Here is a 16,631-nt window from a genome sequence, read left to right on the forward strand (position 1 = left end):
CATCCTCAAGTTCACAGTAGCCTCATCCACATCCACCGAATAAGGAGTCAAATGTTTCACATTAAAGATATCAGACGTCTTCAAATGACTAGGAAGACACAATCTATAGGCATTGTCATTGATCTTTTGCCATATCTGACACAGTCCAATCTTCCGATCTTTGAGCTTGTTATACTCATCCATAGGGAAATGATCACTAGTCAATATAGCCCAAACAAAGTCACCAAGATCAAATAGTACCTGATGACGATGACGGTCAACCTCAGTTTTGTATTTGGTGTTATTCTCTTAAATAGTCAGATTCACTTGCTCATTAATACCTTGAAGATGCTCTGCCATCTCATCTATTTTAGGACTAAATTGTCTCATACGTGGAACAGGAGCTAAGTCCAAAACCCTAGTTGGGTTCCGCCCATAAATAATCTCAAAAGGACTCAAACTTGTGGTCTTGTTTCGATCTGTTGTAGGTAAACTCTGTTTGAGGTAATGCCAAGTCTCACTGCTTCGACTTAGTTCCCGTCAAACACCTTAAAAGATTGTCCAAACTTCAATTCACCACCTCAATCTACCAATCTAGCTGGGAGTGGTAGGCACTGCTAAAATTCAATTGTGTTCCTAGTTTTCCCAATAAGCTCATCCAGAAATGGCTAATGAATTTGGTATCACGGTCCGAAGTCATGGAACAAGGAATGCCATGTAAATGTATGATCTCCGTGAAGTAAAGATGGGCAATCTGGACATCCATAGTCTTCCTGCAAGTTATAAAATGTGTCATCTTTGAAAATTCGTCCAATACAACTAGAATAAAATCTAAGTTCGTTGGGTGCGGGGTAGTCCCAATACAAAGTCCATGCTGACATCAAACCAAGAAGCTTAAGGAATAGGTAAGGGTGTGTACAAGTCTGCATTGGTGAGAATTCCCTTAGATCGTTGGCTATAAAGCACCAGTCTACAAAGTGGATCACATCACCGGTCAACTTGGGCCAATAAAAATTAGCAGAGATAAAAGTTAGTGTCTTGTCATGATCGAAGTGTCCTTCATTTTGAAACTCACTTATAATCTGTCGCTTTAGTGAATAATCCGAAACACACAACTGCAAGCTACGAAATAGATAACCATTATGCAGAATAAAATCGTGGCGAAGACCATCATGCATCTTTTGGAATATCCTTCGGAATGAAGGGTTTGTTGCATACATATATGCAAAAACCTCAAAATTGGCAACTTTAATACTCATGGTGGTAACTAATGAAGAGCGACGACCCAGGGCATCCACTACACGGTTCAGGCTTCCCACTTGATATCTCAATGTAAAGGTAAATAACTGCAAATAAACCACCCACTTGACATGCCGTGGCTTAGCTTGTCTTGACCATTGATGTACTTTAATGCTTCGTGATCAATAAATAGCATGAACTCCTTCTGTACTAGGTAATGATGTCAATGCTTCAAGGACTTAAGAATGACATGAACTCCAAGTAATAGGTAGAATAATTCTTCTTGAATCCGAATAGCTTCTCACTAAAGTAGGCAACTAGACGCCAAAATTGGCTCAAAACACCTCCTATCCCAATACTAGATGTATCATAATTGACCTCGAATAGTTTGTCAAAATCATGAAGTACTAGAACTAGTGATTTAGTCATCTTCTACTTGATCAGTTGAAAAATAGCCACTGCTTTTTCAGACCACTTGAAATCTCGTCCCTTGAGATATTCAGTGATAGGGGCAATCATAGTACTAAAGTTTTTGATGAACTGATGGTAGAAAGAAGCCAAGTCATGGAAATTTCTGACATTGTGCAAGACCACGTCAATCTTTGCTTGATCTGTGCGCACACCCTCAGTAGAAAGAACACTTCTTCATATTTATAAATAAACACTATCTTCAACTTTTCAAAAACAAGGAGGTGATCAAAGTGGGAATCCGCCCATGTCAAATTGTAGACGAGAATGTCATCAAAGTAGATTACGACAAACTTTCCCATGAAAGGCCGCAAAATCTTATGAATAAGCCTAATGAAGGTGCTAGGCGCATTGGACAATTTAAAAGGCCTGACCATCTTCTCATATAGCCCATGTCGCATCTGGAATACGATTTTTCACTTATCTCCGGGCCTTATTATGATCTGGTGGTATCCGCTTTTAAGGTTAATTTTTTAGAAGACCTTAGAACCGAATAACTGATACAACATATCATCCAAGTGAGGAATTGGGAATATGTACTTCACTGTGATCTTATTGATGGCTTGGCTGTCAACGCACAAACGCCATGAACCATCTTTCTTCGACACTAGTAGGGCCGGAACTGCACATGGGCTCATACTCTTGCAGTTATAGGCCTTCTCTAGTAATTTCACCACCTGTCACTGTAATTCTTTAGTCTCCTTGGATTGAGGCAATATGTTGGTTGGTTAGGCAAGCTCGACCTCGGAACAAGGTCAATTTTATGCTGGATATCTCGCTTGGGTAGTAGCCAAAAGGAAGATCCTCTGGCATCAGTTCATCATAATCTGCTAATAGTTGTTGTACTTTGGTTAGTAACTTTGCATCCGTGGCTAGGGCTTCGCTCTGGCGCAGCAACAGAGCATAGACAATGCCTTCATGCTCCATCTCATCTAAAAACTAGAATATAGAAAGTATATTAGTATTCTTGGCTACCAAAATTGAGGTGGTTCCTTCTCGAAGTTGTGCAAACACAATCTTCTTTCCTTTGACGAGAAAGGTATATGTATTCTTCCGCCTATCATGAACAGACTGTGATCATACTGCCAAGACCGCCCTAATAATACATGACATGCATCCATGACCACCACATCACGTCAAGCACTATCAAAACATTTGTCAATTAAAAAAGACACGAGGCATCGTCGGTCTATGTTACTTCACTGTCTTTATTCAACCAGGATAACTTGTATGGTCTAGGATGATGGTCCGTTTTCAACTATAATTTCTGGGCAGCCTCAGTGAAATACTACATTCTCACAATTGCCGCTATCAATGATCATCTTGGAGACTTTATCTACGATGGTGCAAATAGTATGAAAAATCTTGGTTCTCAACCAATTTTCCTCCGAATCGCCCTTGGGAGTCAACAAACTCTTACGAACGACCAATGTCTCTTGGTAGTCACCATAAATCACCTCATTAGACCGGGTCACCAATTGTTGCAGTCTCTTTTTCTATGTCTTCCTCCATTTATAGATTTTTGCTTTTCTGATTAGCAAGAGCAGGTTTCTTGCATCGGTTAGCTTTGTGTCTCTGTTCACCACAATAATAACATGTGACAGGAGCATTAGGATTAACCTGTTAAGACTGTTGCAGTATGGATCGTGAACCTTAAGGGCAAACTGTTAGTATTAGCCCTAGTATCAATTATGAGATGATTGACAAGGGCATTTTTGTATCATATTTCATTAATTAATAAAAGACAAAGTTAGTTATTATATTTATTTTAGTTCAGTGCCGAATGAATAAGTATAATAATGTCCTAGGGTAATAGGTTCTAGTCTACAACATATCAATTGGTTGAATTGATTGTAGGATATTGTAGATATATATAGAACACTACTCTAAACTATTCCTAGTCAAGCATTATTATACAAAGACAATATTAATACGTTGAGATTAACATGTAGGTCAACGAATGACTTAATCTCACAAGTCATGGATATGAAATATCAGGTTGACATATGAGTATATATTAGAGAATATGTATTGAATGACCCGCTATGAGAATGTTTCATGGATCGTTATATGAGTGTCATTAACATTCTTATAGTGACTATTAGTATGAATACTCCTTAGACCTGAAATCACCACGGTTCTCTACATAAGGAGTTGGGTACTTTAATATCGGCAAACGTCACTTGTAACTAGGTGGACTATAAAGTCGATCACTCGGTATACAATAAGTTATGCGGAGGGATATGAGTGATGTAGATGAGATCTATCCCTTTCATATGATAGAAGCGATATATGTGGGCCCTGATTAGTAGGACACAAGAATGCATCGTCATGCTCAAATGAGTCAATATGTGATATTGAGTTTATTTAATTGAGTGTGTCTACTTAGAAATCAAGAAACACAAAGATTGATAAGAGGATGACATGGTCTATGCCTCATTGATCAATCTAGATATCAAGGATAAAAGACTTGAGTCATATAAGATGATAGACATGGAAAGGTCAGGTCGGATCTTGACATTCTCATCATTTAGGTAGCAATGATGCATTGCTAGATGTCACTTATTGCTTACATATCTAAAATGATTTTAGATACATTGCCAACATTATGAGAACCTATTGGGTCATACACAGAGAATATGTTGATTTGGAGATGGATTATAGGGTTAAGTCTAATTCGAATTATACATATTGAGTTAGATTCGAATGAATTCGGATTAGACTCATTGAGGAATTGGTTAGACTCATTGGTTTATTAGGTTAATGGCTTATTGGATTAATGGTTAATCCAATATACTAAATCTAACCCATTAAGATTAATGAATATTAATAGAGATTAATACATCATTAATCAAGAGGAAAATCAAGAGACAAATTTTTTGTATTCATTGGATGAGTACAAAAGTCATTTGTAAAAGTAACCTTTAGGTGAAGTAACCTTTTTGGTAAAGTAATATTTTGGTGAAGTAATCCTTTTGGTAAAGTAACATTTTGGTGAAGTAACCCTTTTGGTAAAGTAACCATTTTGTGAGGTAACCTTACATAGGTGAAGTAACCTTTTGGGTGATGGTGATCTTCTTGGTTTTTGCTCTTCTTCCTCTTCTTCTCTTGACCAAAAACAACCTTGTGTAGTTGCTAGCACAACAAAGGTTGTTTCTTCTCCAAGTCGTGTGTTCGTGAGACGGATGGAGAACGTGTTCGTGTGGATACTATAGAGGCGCGAACGTGCTGATCGCGCTAAGATTTGCATCCGAATCAAAGTTACTTCGGGAGTACCGGTTTACGCAACAAAGGTAAATATTATATCTGATAGAATAGAAAAACGTGGTATACAGTATTCGTAAGTATCTCTGGAGGGATCCTTTTTTCGCTGCATTACGTGTTGTTTTATGCATAAGATTCCTACGCAAACTAATCTATTGTTTTGGTCGCCTCCCACCATTGGCTTCCAATTCTGTTGTTTTTCAACGATTAGTGCGCATTGGTAGGATTTTGACAACATCAAAAACGAATGAAGACTAAAGACATCTTATAAGGGTTGATGCAACCCCCTAAGCATTGTGCGACCGTCTGCTCCTTCGTCTCGGATAGGTCGTTTCGAGCGGTCAGCTAGTGGAACTCATCGATATATTTGTCGATCGATCTCGCGCCCTGTCTCAACGAGGAAAGTCGTTGAAACAAAGTTTGGGTGTAGCTGAAAGGTAGAAAGTGACCCCTCAACTTCTTCTTCATCTTCTCCCTATCATCTATTTTGGACTTGCCTTGTCTTTGAATGCCACATCTGGTCCCACCAAGCCGATGCTCCCCTTGAATCTGATGGCAATTAACTTCACCTTTATCCGATCCAGAATCAACTTATTCTCAAAGATTCACTCCACTTCGTTCAACGAATCAATGAAACTTTCTCCTTGTAATGTACTAGAAAATTCTGACAATTCAACCGGAAACCTAAGGTCTTCATAAGGCTCCTCCTGAACATGACGTTCCTGGCTTGCAGTCTGTCAGTAGTAAGGTTTCTCGAAGGTAGACTCAGATTCTCGATCTGAAATCTTCTGACCTTCAAGATTTTGTGCCCTTGCTACCATCTCCGCAACTTGCCTCCGTAAATTATCAGTCGTCATCACGTCCTAAATCCTACGTCCACAGTGCTCAGCTTCCTCAATTAGAACCGTTGTTGTGACCACGACCACGACGCCCTTCCATTAGATCTAACGCTCGACTTCCTCAATCGAACACTGTTGCCTCTGATACCAATTGACGTCAGATAGGATTATCTTAACGAGAGGGGAGATTGGAGGAAAATTCAAGTAGAGAGAACGCAAAAAAAAAACAAGGGAAATTCGTCGGATTTACCAAAAAAGAAACTTTGTTAACAAAAGAGAGATTAATTCTCATGCATATGTTTATATAGACTTTAAACCCTATAACCAAGAAAGGAAAAAAATCATAATATATGGACTTCAAATCTAATCTTGTAGAAAAAGAAAAGAGATTTCTCTAGAAAAGGAATTCTTTTGGAAGAAATCGATATTAACAAAATAAGACGTTGATATAAACAATCTAGTACCAATAACCAATAAATATCAAAAATATCAAAATTACACTAAATTCCATAAAAATAAAAATTGCTAAAAATAATAATAAAATCTGCAAAGGCTCGGTTGAGGACCTAAACGGCCGAATTTGGGTCTGAAAGTTGGCGGTTATGGGTACCCCACGTGAGATTCAACAAAGTCTATTTCCGAATCTCGAATCAAAAGTTATGTCTCTTTGAAATTTGAGTTGATCCTGCATCACTGACCAATTAATGGGCTGGAAAAAAGAAAAGAGACCAAGGTAAGCTTAGAAATAATGTCTTAGTTTCATCCTTCTGTTAGATATCCTCTTGATCTATCCATATCCAGAAGGTGAATTTTCTGGTGTACTTCGAGTTGATGAGCCTCACAATGAGCTTTTTAAATGGGCATGTCTGGACATCTTTTAACACCTCAGAGAATTTAGTGATCCACTATATAACTAAATAATGTGTGCTGGCCATGTTTCTTTGACCACCATTTATCAATTAGCTTTAGCAAGAACATGACCGTACTTACAGTTTACACTGCTTTTAAGTTTCTTAAAAGTTTGGTGGATGATGATTTCTTCAAAACTTGTTCAGTAACTTTGCAGTTTGATTAGTAAGGTAACTTGACTTTGTCTTTCTCGAACCAGTAATTACTGCAGGACTTCACTTGTGGATTTTCACAGAAGCTGCTCAAAGTGCTCTTATAAACTTTGCCTAGGTTGTTGTGGAAAGATAGTTGAAGGAAGTGCTTCTCAGGCACCTGCGATCGATTCCTCTAAGGCTGGTAAGAGAGAAAGGGCGAAGAAGTATGTCATCAGCGAACTAGTAGGGAAAAGGAAGAGACTCTCCATGGGCGAGCAACCAGATGACTCCTCATTGTCCACCGTTGCATCTGATAACAAGGAGAGCCACTGGAGCAGCATTGCTTGTCCACCCAAGGAATCTGGAGGCTGTGGTACTAGTCTTCTCAAGCTAAGGTGTAACTTACCATTTCGTTGGTCTAATGATCCCATCCGTACTGTGGAAGAGGTTGCATTTAGCAGCGATCATCCTCACAGCCTACACACACCGCCCATGGTGCATCTTCTCTCCTCAAAAACCAAAAGATGGGTCGTTTTAGTATTAGTATGCTAGAATCGCAAATAGGTGAGACTTCCTATGATAGTTTTCAACAATCTGCGGAGAATGATAATTTGTGAGTTATATATGTAGAGTGCTGTTAGCAATTAGAATGATAATGTAAGTTCATGTTTTAATGAGATTTTAGAATTTGGTGGTACACTGATGGCCACGGAAACAATGAAAAAACAGATGGCCAAAGACTTGTGCTTTATGAATATAAAATGACTGACAGCTTCTCTAAATCGTCCCATTAGCTTCTCTTGTTCTTGTTCACATGCAATTGCTTACATCCAAGAGAACAGGGATTTGATACTTGAACAGATACTGCTGTAGGAGTCTTAGTTCCCCAATTGCGGCCATGGAGAAGGACCTAAGCTTTCATAGTTGACTCCCATTGCCGCAGTAGGCATCCAGTTACTGCACTCGTGCAAATAGTTATCCTGCGTGATGATTTCTTGCCATGGATTCTGGCTCATATTGGCTTGCATAATCTGTGCCGCATCGAGGAGCTGATCATGAGATTGGTACTGGAGTTGTTGCTCCTGGAGTGGTGTCTGATCAAGGACAACGGTGTTGGAGTTTTGGGACTGAGAGGAGAGGAGGTTGGTGGCCATCAAGAGGAGGTCATGTTCGAGGCCTAACAGGCTGTTCGACTGCAACGAATTGCAGAAAGGGGGAGCTGCAAAGAGGAGATCGAGTCGCGGTGCATGAGTCACTGGGTCGATCCCCATCTTCAATAGTCTCTTCCGAATGTGTGTGTTCCAGTAGTTCTTGATCTCATTGTCGGTCCTTCCCGGTAAACGGGCAGCGATCGCCGACCATCTGAATTGACGTACAAAATTGTTATGGAACTAATCAACTCAAGCAAATTTGAGAGAAAAAAAGCATCCATGAACAATTAAACTATACAAAGCTTATAGTTTTAAGTACGATTGCAAACCAGCTTTCTTAGGAAGAGTTCTCCAGTTTCCTTGCCCGTGCTTCTGTATGTAATCGATTAACTTTTCGTCCTCTTCAGTTGTCCATGGACCCCTCTTGAGACCTTCTTTGTCACAACAAGCCTGTCTCCCCATCACAAACAACTCAACTCTGTAGCTATGGAGATGATCAGAAGCAGAAGAGGGAGGACAGAGGATGATGATCTGTACGTGTGGTTTATATAGAGTGAAAGCAGAGGGAAAAGGTCAAACGGATTCGGTACCGTCCTTTGCTTATCGCACTGGCGACGTGTCTCTCTTCCTCTTCGTTTCCCTCCTCAGCATCGGGCTGGTTAATAACTTGAGTTGGAAGGAGGAACCACCGTAAAGCAGGGGAAGAGTAAATCCTCATCTCTTTTCCCCGTGTTGCTGTGTCTCATAGCAACTGGTGACACGTTATGTGTATGCATATAACGTGAGAGTTGAGGCCATCTCTTTTCACCTTCACGGTGTTCTCGCTGCTGCCGTAGGACTTCTCCCTCCGTCGCGAATGTGATCGTGTCGCTTTTACTTCATGGAAAGTTGATGAGGCAGACACCCACAATTACTAATTCGCATCTGAAACAGCAGGGGATTGCTATTTAGGCACGAGGGGCAAACACACTGGCAGCTCTTTCATCACATTTGTATTCATCCATTGACTGGTATTTTGTCACCATACCTCTGTTAAAGTGCACAGCAGGTCATTGAACCATGGACGGTGATTCGTGCCTTAATTCAATGCCACTTGGAAAGCCGATCTCTTCTTGCTCTGTTTCCTCTTCCCTTAGAATTGCAACAGCAGGGATCATTAAGCCAACGGTCAAAGGAAAGACCTTGGCCATGTTTGGGCCAATCACCTGCTGCCGAGACATAACCTCAGAGTCAAACCCACGTATCCTGCTCCATGATTGGAGCTGCACGCCAAACGTTATAAACAACTGTTTGACAAAAATCTATATACAGATCGTATCGTATCGTATCGTATCGGACACCTGAACACGCGTCGGCGGCTGAGTCTTTCACTGTTCCTGACGTGTGCATGCTCGTCCCTGCCTGAACAGCGTTGCCACCATTGGATGGATTTTATAATAACAGCTTGAGGAAGGATATAGTAAACAATGGTAAACGTAACTGAGTGGTTGTGATTACGATCGGGGATACTGTAATTTGCAAAGCAAATCTATAGAGTGAATACTATGAGATCAGAGAATCCAATAGATTAATACACCGTAATCTAGCAGGTGGTAAAGTTGCCTGCGCCATGGGAGCATGCAGGCATGAAAGACTATGATTGCATGGCAGCTCTCCAGCATTTGATGGCGTATTTGCTTCGCCGAAACAAACCATGCACCTTGTGTGTCTCCGAGTTGATTCCAGCAAATGACCACCGTCAGGTGTCCCTGACCTACAGTGGAATGAGGAGCATAAGTCAGAATATGTTACGGAATAAACAACTAAGGCGGTAAGAGCTAAATTAAGTCAAATTTTATAATATTTAAATTTATTTGATAAACGGAGTTTAAAATTAATTAAATCATTGAAATAGTTGTCCAACATGATTATTATTTTATGAGTTTAAATTTAATTTAATTTACTTAAATATTATTAAACTCTCAATTCAGATTTAATATATTTTAAAATTAAACTTTATAATAGAAATTTATTTGTTAATTTTATTTTTTCATTTACTTTATTATAAATATAGTTCATCAATTTTGTTCATGAATATTATTTCACAATCTTTATTTACAAGTATCAAGAGGGTAAACATATATATATGTATGTGTTCACAAGAAAATAAATTCTACTCATATGAGATTAATAATTTTTAATTAGACCATTTAATGAATTTTGGTATGATAAATCTTAAATTATATATGTGTCCATCGTGGATATTAAATCCAACGGGTGTTATGTGCAATGATTTCACTTATTCTTCTAATATAGGAACAGATAATATTTTTGATTTATATGAAAAAAAGGTGATTCACAAATCTTCAACGATCCTATCAATCCGTCCTTTGCCCAACAAAACCTACATTTGACAAAATGCCACGTAGCAGACTCGCGCGTGCTAATTTGTTAACGTTGCAGTTTGTGTAAAGTTTGGAAGGAGATCTAACAACCTGTACTTCTATCTAGTCCCCATGTGCTTTTATATTTTACATAATAGTCTTGAAGATTAAAAAGGAAAAAAAAATTCATATGGATTCGTAATTTTAGTAGGTTCAACGTGGTATCCAATTGGGATAAAAAGGTGAAACGATTGTCCCTAGTATTCACGTGATATCCGACTCAAGATTATCATGAGGAAGATAAATCATAACATCCGAGCGAGCATATGATGGACAGGATATAATACGACGATAAGAAATTTATTCCCCAGCTATCCTGAGGATCGACCCTGTCATCTCATTGTGACAAGTTCCGTCACATATCAATCCGGATAATCCACGGGGGCGTTCAACGTGATACCCAAGCTAAAAGGAGTGATGTGGTGGAGATAATCGGTACCGCACGATTAAATTAAAAGTCAAATTAGGTTAAAGTCGAGTTAAGATGAGCTTGGATCCGATCAAATCGAGCTCAGATCCAATCAAGATGAGCTCGAGTCCGATCAAAACGAGCTCAAGTTAAGTCATCCCGTTAGAAAGAAATCATATCTGAATTTGGTCCGCCATAATTTGAAATTCTGATTTGACATGACAGTTATTAAAGCAGATGAAATCGTGTCTCTACATCAAGAGGGAAGAAATATGTCTGTTTTTTGGTCAAAAGGGAAGAGATATGTCGGAAATCAAAGTCATCTTTTCACCGTATCAAGACAAACAATTAAATTATTTTCTATTTTTTTTATTGTTTATTTTTATATTTCGTTTTTTTTATTGTCTAACTAACGAAGAGCGTCGGAGGAATTTTGTTCTAATATCTTCCTTTAAATTTTTTTCCCCAAAACTCTATCCGAAGATTTTTATGGTGTATTGAGAAGTCTAACAATTGAAGATCAACACCAACTCATTAACGGATAAGAATAAAAATATATGGATGAGAATAATTTTCTCATAGTTTAAAGTATTTCTCTCATTTAATAAATAGGATTTAAGATAGAAATTAAAAATATGTGTAATTGAGAGTATTTCTCTCATCTAATAGATAGAGATAAAATTTTTTTGTGGATAAAATTTAGTTTTCTGATAACTATGTATTTTACATGGTGAGTACTATAAATACTTTCCCCTGTATTCATATCCAATCATCCAACGAAAAATAAAAATATAGAGTCTTCAAGTTGAAAGTTGTTCTTCATCTTCCTTTTCTTTTTCTCTCTAAAATTGTGAGTGATCCTCAAAAGTGTTATGGTGTCTTTGAAGTGCAAATATAATACAAGTAATTTATTTACTTGTTTATAGTCCAAATTTTCAACAATTGGTATCAGAGCTGAATGATCAGAGATTGTTCTTGGTGGAGTTATCTTGAATCGTGAGGAGGTTTATATTGTACAAGTTTATTAATCAAACTTGTTCGGTATAATCAAAATCTTTCCGACACGATGGGTGACCTTCAAGTAGTAGGAGTCAAGAAGCTCAACAACAAAAACTACAACACGTGAACAACATATATGTAGTCCTACCTACAAGGTCAAGATCTTTGGGAGGTTGTTAGTGGTAGTGAAGTCATACAACTAGCAGAAGATACTAATGGCATCTTGCGAAAATGGAGGATCAAAGCAGGTAAAGCAATGATTGCTTTAAAAATCACAATTGAAGAAGAAATGTTGGAGCACATCCGAGATGCCAAAACACCAAAGGAAGTATGGGATACCTTTGCTACACTCTTTTCAAAGAAGAATGATGCAAGATTGTAACTCCTAGAGAATGAGCTACTAGCAATAGGGCAACGTGACAAAATGATTACCCAATACTTCCACAAGGTAAAGTCGATATGTCACAAAATTTCAGAATTAGATCCATCAACTCCTATTGGGGAAACCAGGATAAAAATAATAATTATCCATGGTTCGAAACTAGAATATCGAGGATTTGTTGCTGCTATACAAGGATTGTCAACACAACCATCGCTTCTTGAGTTTGAAAATTTACTTGCAGGCTAAGAAGCTATGACTAAGCAAATGGGAGGTCTCGCTAAAGGGTGAGGAGGAAGCACTCTACACCAATAAAAGTAAGGGCAACTTCAAACGGCATGCTGGTGATGGATCTAAAAAGGATGGTGACAAAGTAAAAAATTATCAAGGAAATGAAGTTCATCGTCCAAGGAGAGCCCCACAGAATCATATCAATAATAGAAAGTTTATTGGCAAGTGTTACAACTGTGGGAAAGTGAGCTACATGGCAAAAGATTGCTGGGCCAAGAAAAAGTTTGTTCAAAGTAATACCGTTACCTCCAATTCTAAGGAGAATAGTGAAGATGACTGGGATGCTGAAGCCTTGTTCGTTGCAGAGGAAAATGAAGTAGCTTTTACAACAATGTCAGACAAGATTAATTACAAAAATGATTGGATCATAGATTCAGGCTGCTTAAATCACATGACGGGTGATAAAGAAAAATTACAAAACTTGTTCAAATATAAGGGAGCTCGTATGGTGGTGACAACCAACAACTCAAGGTTACCAACATCTCACATTAGTAAGATAATAATTACACCCTGATATAATTCTAACCAGGTGTCACTTCAAGATGTCTATCATATTCCAGGAATGAAGAAAAATTTATTATCTGTGGCTCAGCTAACATCATCAGGTCACTATGTTATATTTGGTCCTGAAGATGTACAGGTATATTGAAATCTCAAAATATCAGAAACATCGATAATGGAGGGGCAACGACTAGAGTCGATCTACGTGATGTTAGCAGAGTCTGCATATATAGATAAGACAAGGAAAAGTGAGACATCAGACATATGGAATATGAGATTAGGTCATGTTAACTATTCCAAGTTAAACATGATGATGAAGAAGTCGATGCTTAAGGGGCTTCCTCAACTAGAATATGAACAGACACGGTATGTGTGGGATGTAAATATGGTAATACACACCAATTACCATATCAAGAGTCAAAGTTTAAAGCAAAGGAACCATTAGAGTTAGTCCACTTTGATGTATTCGGGCCTGTTAAGTAACCATCAATCGATGGTATGCAGTACATGGTGACATTCATTGATGACTTCTCAAGATATGTCTGTATCTTATTTATGAAAGAAAAATCTGATACATTTTCCAAATTTAAAAAGTTCAAATAGTCAGTCGAAGGAGAATTGAGAACAAAGATCTGTTGTCTATGCACAGACAACGGGGGAGAATATAGCTCAAAAGAGTTCTCCCAATACTTAAGAGAAAGTCGAATATACCATCAGTACACATGTGCCAATATACCACAGCAGAATGATGTAGCAGAAAGAAAGAACCGACATCTTACAGAAATTTGTCGGAGTATGCTGCACGACAAGAATGTACTTGGACGGTTTTGGGCTGAAGCAATGAGGACTGCAGCTTTTCTCATTAACAAACTTCCTTAACCAAGGTTAGAATTCATTTAACCTTTTGAGAAATTATGGAACATAAAACCTACAGTTAATTACTTTCGAGTATTTGGTTGTGTATGTTATGTATTTGTTTCTTATCACTTACGAACCAAGTTCGACAAGAAAGCTATTAGATGTATCTTTGTGGGATACGATAGTCAAAGAAAAGGGTGGAAATGTTGCGATCCAACAAGCGAAAGATGTTACACTTCATGAAATGTAGTGTTCGATGAAGCATCTTCTTGGTGGAACCTAGTTAAGGAGGTGTTGTCAAACTCTAAAGACCTCGAAGACAAATTGCAACAAAAGATGAGAGAGCATACCGTTCAACTTCAATAAGAAGATCCTATTGACAATGATATTGAGCAAAGAGTGGCTTAGAGTCCTTAGACAAACCGACATATATCAACAACCAAATGAAGAAGAGAGGCCTAGTGAAATGGAAGAATTAATTCCACAATCTCAACTCCAAATGTCAATAAGAACACGAAGGCCAAATCCAAAATATGCTAATGCAACCATAGTTGAAGAAGTAACAGAGCCCGAGATGTTTGAAGAAGCATCGCAAAGTCCTGAGTGGGTGATAGCCATGAAAGAAGAGATTGTTGCACTGCAACAAAAATCAAACTTGGGATCTCATACCAAAACCAAAAGATGTGAAACCAGTTTCTTGCAAGTGGGTTTTCAAAATAAAGCGTTCTCCAGATGGGTCAATCGAGAGGTACAAGGCACGATTGGTAGCTCGTGGCTTCTTTCAACAGTATGAACTAGACTATGATGAAACATTTAGTTCAGTGGTGAAACTTACAACTGTACGAATCCTACTTGCATTTGCAGCCAACAAAGACTGGAATATATGGCAGATGGATGTGAAGAACGCTTTTCTTCATGGAGAATTGGATTGGGAAATTTATATGATCCAACCAATAGGTTTTCATAATCAACATCATCCTAAATATGTGTGTAAGCTATGGAAAGCACTCTACGGATTGAAACAAGCACCCAGGGCATGATATGGTAAAATTGCTGAATTTCTAACTCAAAGTGGTTATTTAGTAACATCTGCAGATTCCAACTCATTTATCAAAACAAATAAAGGAAAATTAGCTATCGTTCTAGTATATGTGGATGACCTAGTCATAACAGGCGATAACAAAGCAGAAATTCTTCAAACGAAGGAGAATTTATCAGTTCGATTTCAAATGAAAGAACTTGGACAACTTAAGCATTTTCTTGGTTTGGAGATTGATCGCACACAAAATGTAATATTTCTTTGTCAACAAAAATATTCCAAAGACTTGTTGAAAAAGTTTGGAATGCTGGAATGCAAGCCGATCTCGACATCTATAGAACTAAATGTCAGAATGTGTGCACATGAAGGGAAAAGTTTAGAAGATAAAACTATGTATCAACAATTGGTAGACAGTCTCATCTACTTAACCTTAACTTGACCTGATATTTCTTATGCAGCCAGTGTGATAAGTCGGTATATGCAAAATCCAAAGAAGCCTCATTTGGAAGCAGCTCGATGAATTCTAAGATATGTAAAGAGCACAATTGATTATGACCTTTTGTACAAAAGAAATGAAGACTGCAAGTTAGTTGGCTACTGCGATGTTGACTATGCAGGAGATTATGACACAAGAATATCAACAACTGGTTATGTATTCAAGCTTGGTTCTGGAACAATCTCGTGGTGCAGTAAGAGACAACCAACGATATCATTATCAACCACTGAAGCTGAGTATCGAGCAACAGCAATGACAGCTCAAGAGAGCATATAATTAATACAACTAATGAATAATCTACATCAACCAATAGACTATGCAATTCCAGTATATTGTGACAATCAATCAACAATTCGTTTGGTGAAAAATCCGGTCTTTCATGCAAAAACTAAGCTTGTTGAAGTGCATTATCATTTTATTAGAGAAAAAGTTCTACAAGGAGAAATTGAAATGAGACAAATCAGTACAGATGATCAAGTTGCGGATGTGTTTACAAAAGGCTTGAGTGCCAACAAATTCAAGATATTCCGTTATCAACTCAGCACAGTACAAAGGGTTGGTGTTGAAGATCAATACCAACCCGTTAATGGATAAAAATAAAAATATATGGATGAGAATAATTTTCTCATTCAATGAATAAAATTTAATAGATAGAAATTAGAATGTGTGATTTAGAGTATTTCTCTCATTTAATAGATAGAATTTAAGATAAAAATTAAAATGTGTATGATTGGGAGTATTTCTCTCATCTAATAGATAGGGATAAAATTTTGTTGTGGATAGAATTTAGTTTTATGATAACTATGTATCTTGCATGGTGAATACTATAAATATTTCTCCCGCATTCATGTTCAATCATCCAACGAAAAATAAAAATATAAAGTCTTTAAGTTGAAAGTTATTCTTCATCTTTTTTTCTATTACTCTCTAAAATTATGGATAGTCCTTAAAAATATTATAGTATATTTGAATTAGGAATATAATATAAGTAATTTATTTACTTATTTAGTCCAATTTTTCAAGATAACCTACAAAGGCCGACCTCATTAAAGACTAATCCGGTGAAAATCGACCACATCTCGCTTCTTCTCTTGAGTTTTATGAGTCGCCGGGATAAAGAAACAGAGGAAAGGGGCGAGTGTATATAAGCGGGGCACTGAGGTAGGAGAACTCGATCAATGGCTGGCTATCGGTTTTGGGTTTCCATCTCCACAAAACAGGGGGCTAGCCGTTTCGGTTTTTGATTGTCGCAA

The 16,631-nt window shown here is 37.8% G+C and overlaps 1 long non-coding RNA gene across 1 annotated transcript; it reads right to left on the reverse strand.

Annotated features, from left to right (window-relative positions):
* Positions 1-7,482: 7,482 nt before the first annotated feature.
* LOC122046602 lies at positions 7,483-8,905 on the reverse strand. The gene is made up of 2 exons (XR_006130323.1): positions 8,313-8,905; positions 7,483-8,194 (listed from the first exon to the last, which is right to left on the reverse strand). It is a non-coding gene; the product is annotated as an uncharacterized LOC122046602 (long non-coding RNA).
* Positions 8,906-16,631: the final 7,726 nt, after the last annotated feature.

The sequence above is a fragment of the Zingiber officinale genome, chromosome 2B (assembly GCF_018446385.1).
Source record: "Zingiber officinale cultivar Zhangliang chromosome 2B, Zo_v1.1, whole genome shotgun sequence".
In the NCBI taxonomy this organism is placed as follows: domain Eukaryota; kingdom Viridiplantae; phylum Streptophyta; class Magnoliopsida; order Zingiberales; family Zingiberaceae; genus Zingiber; species Zingiber officinale.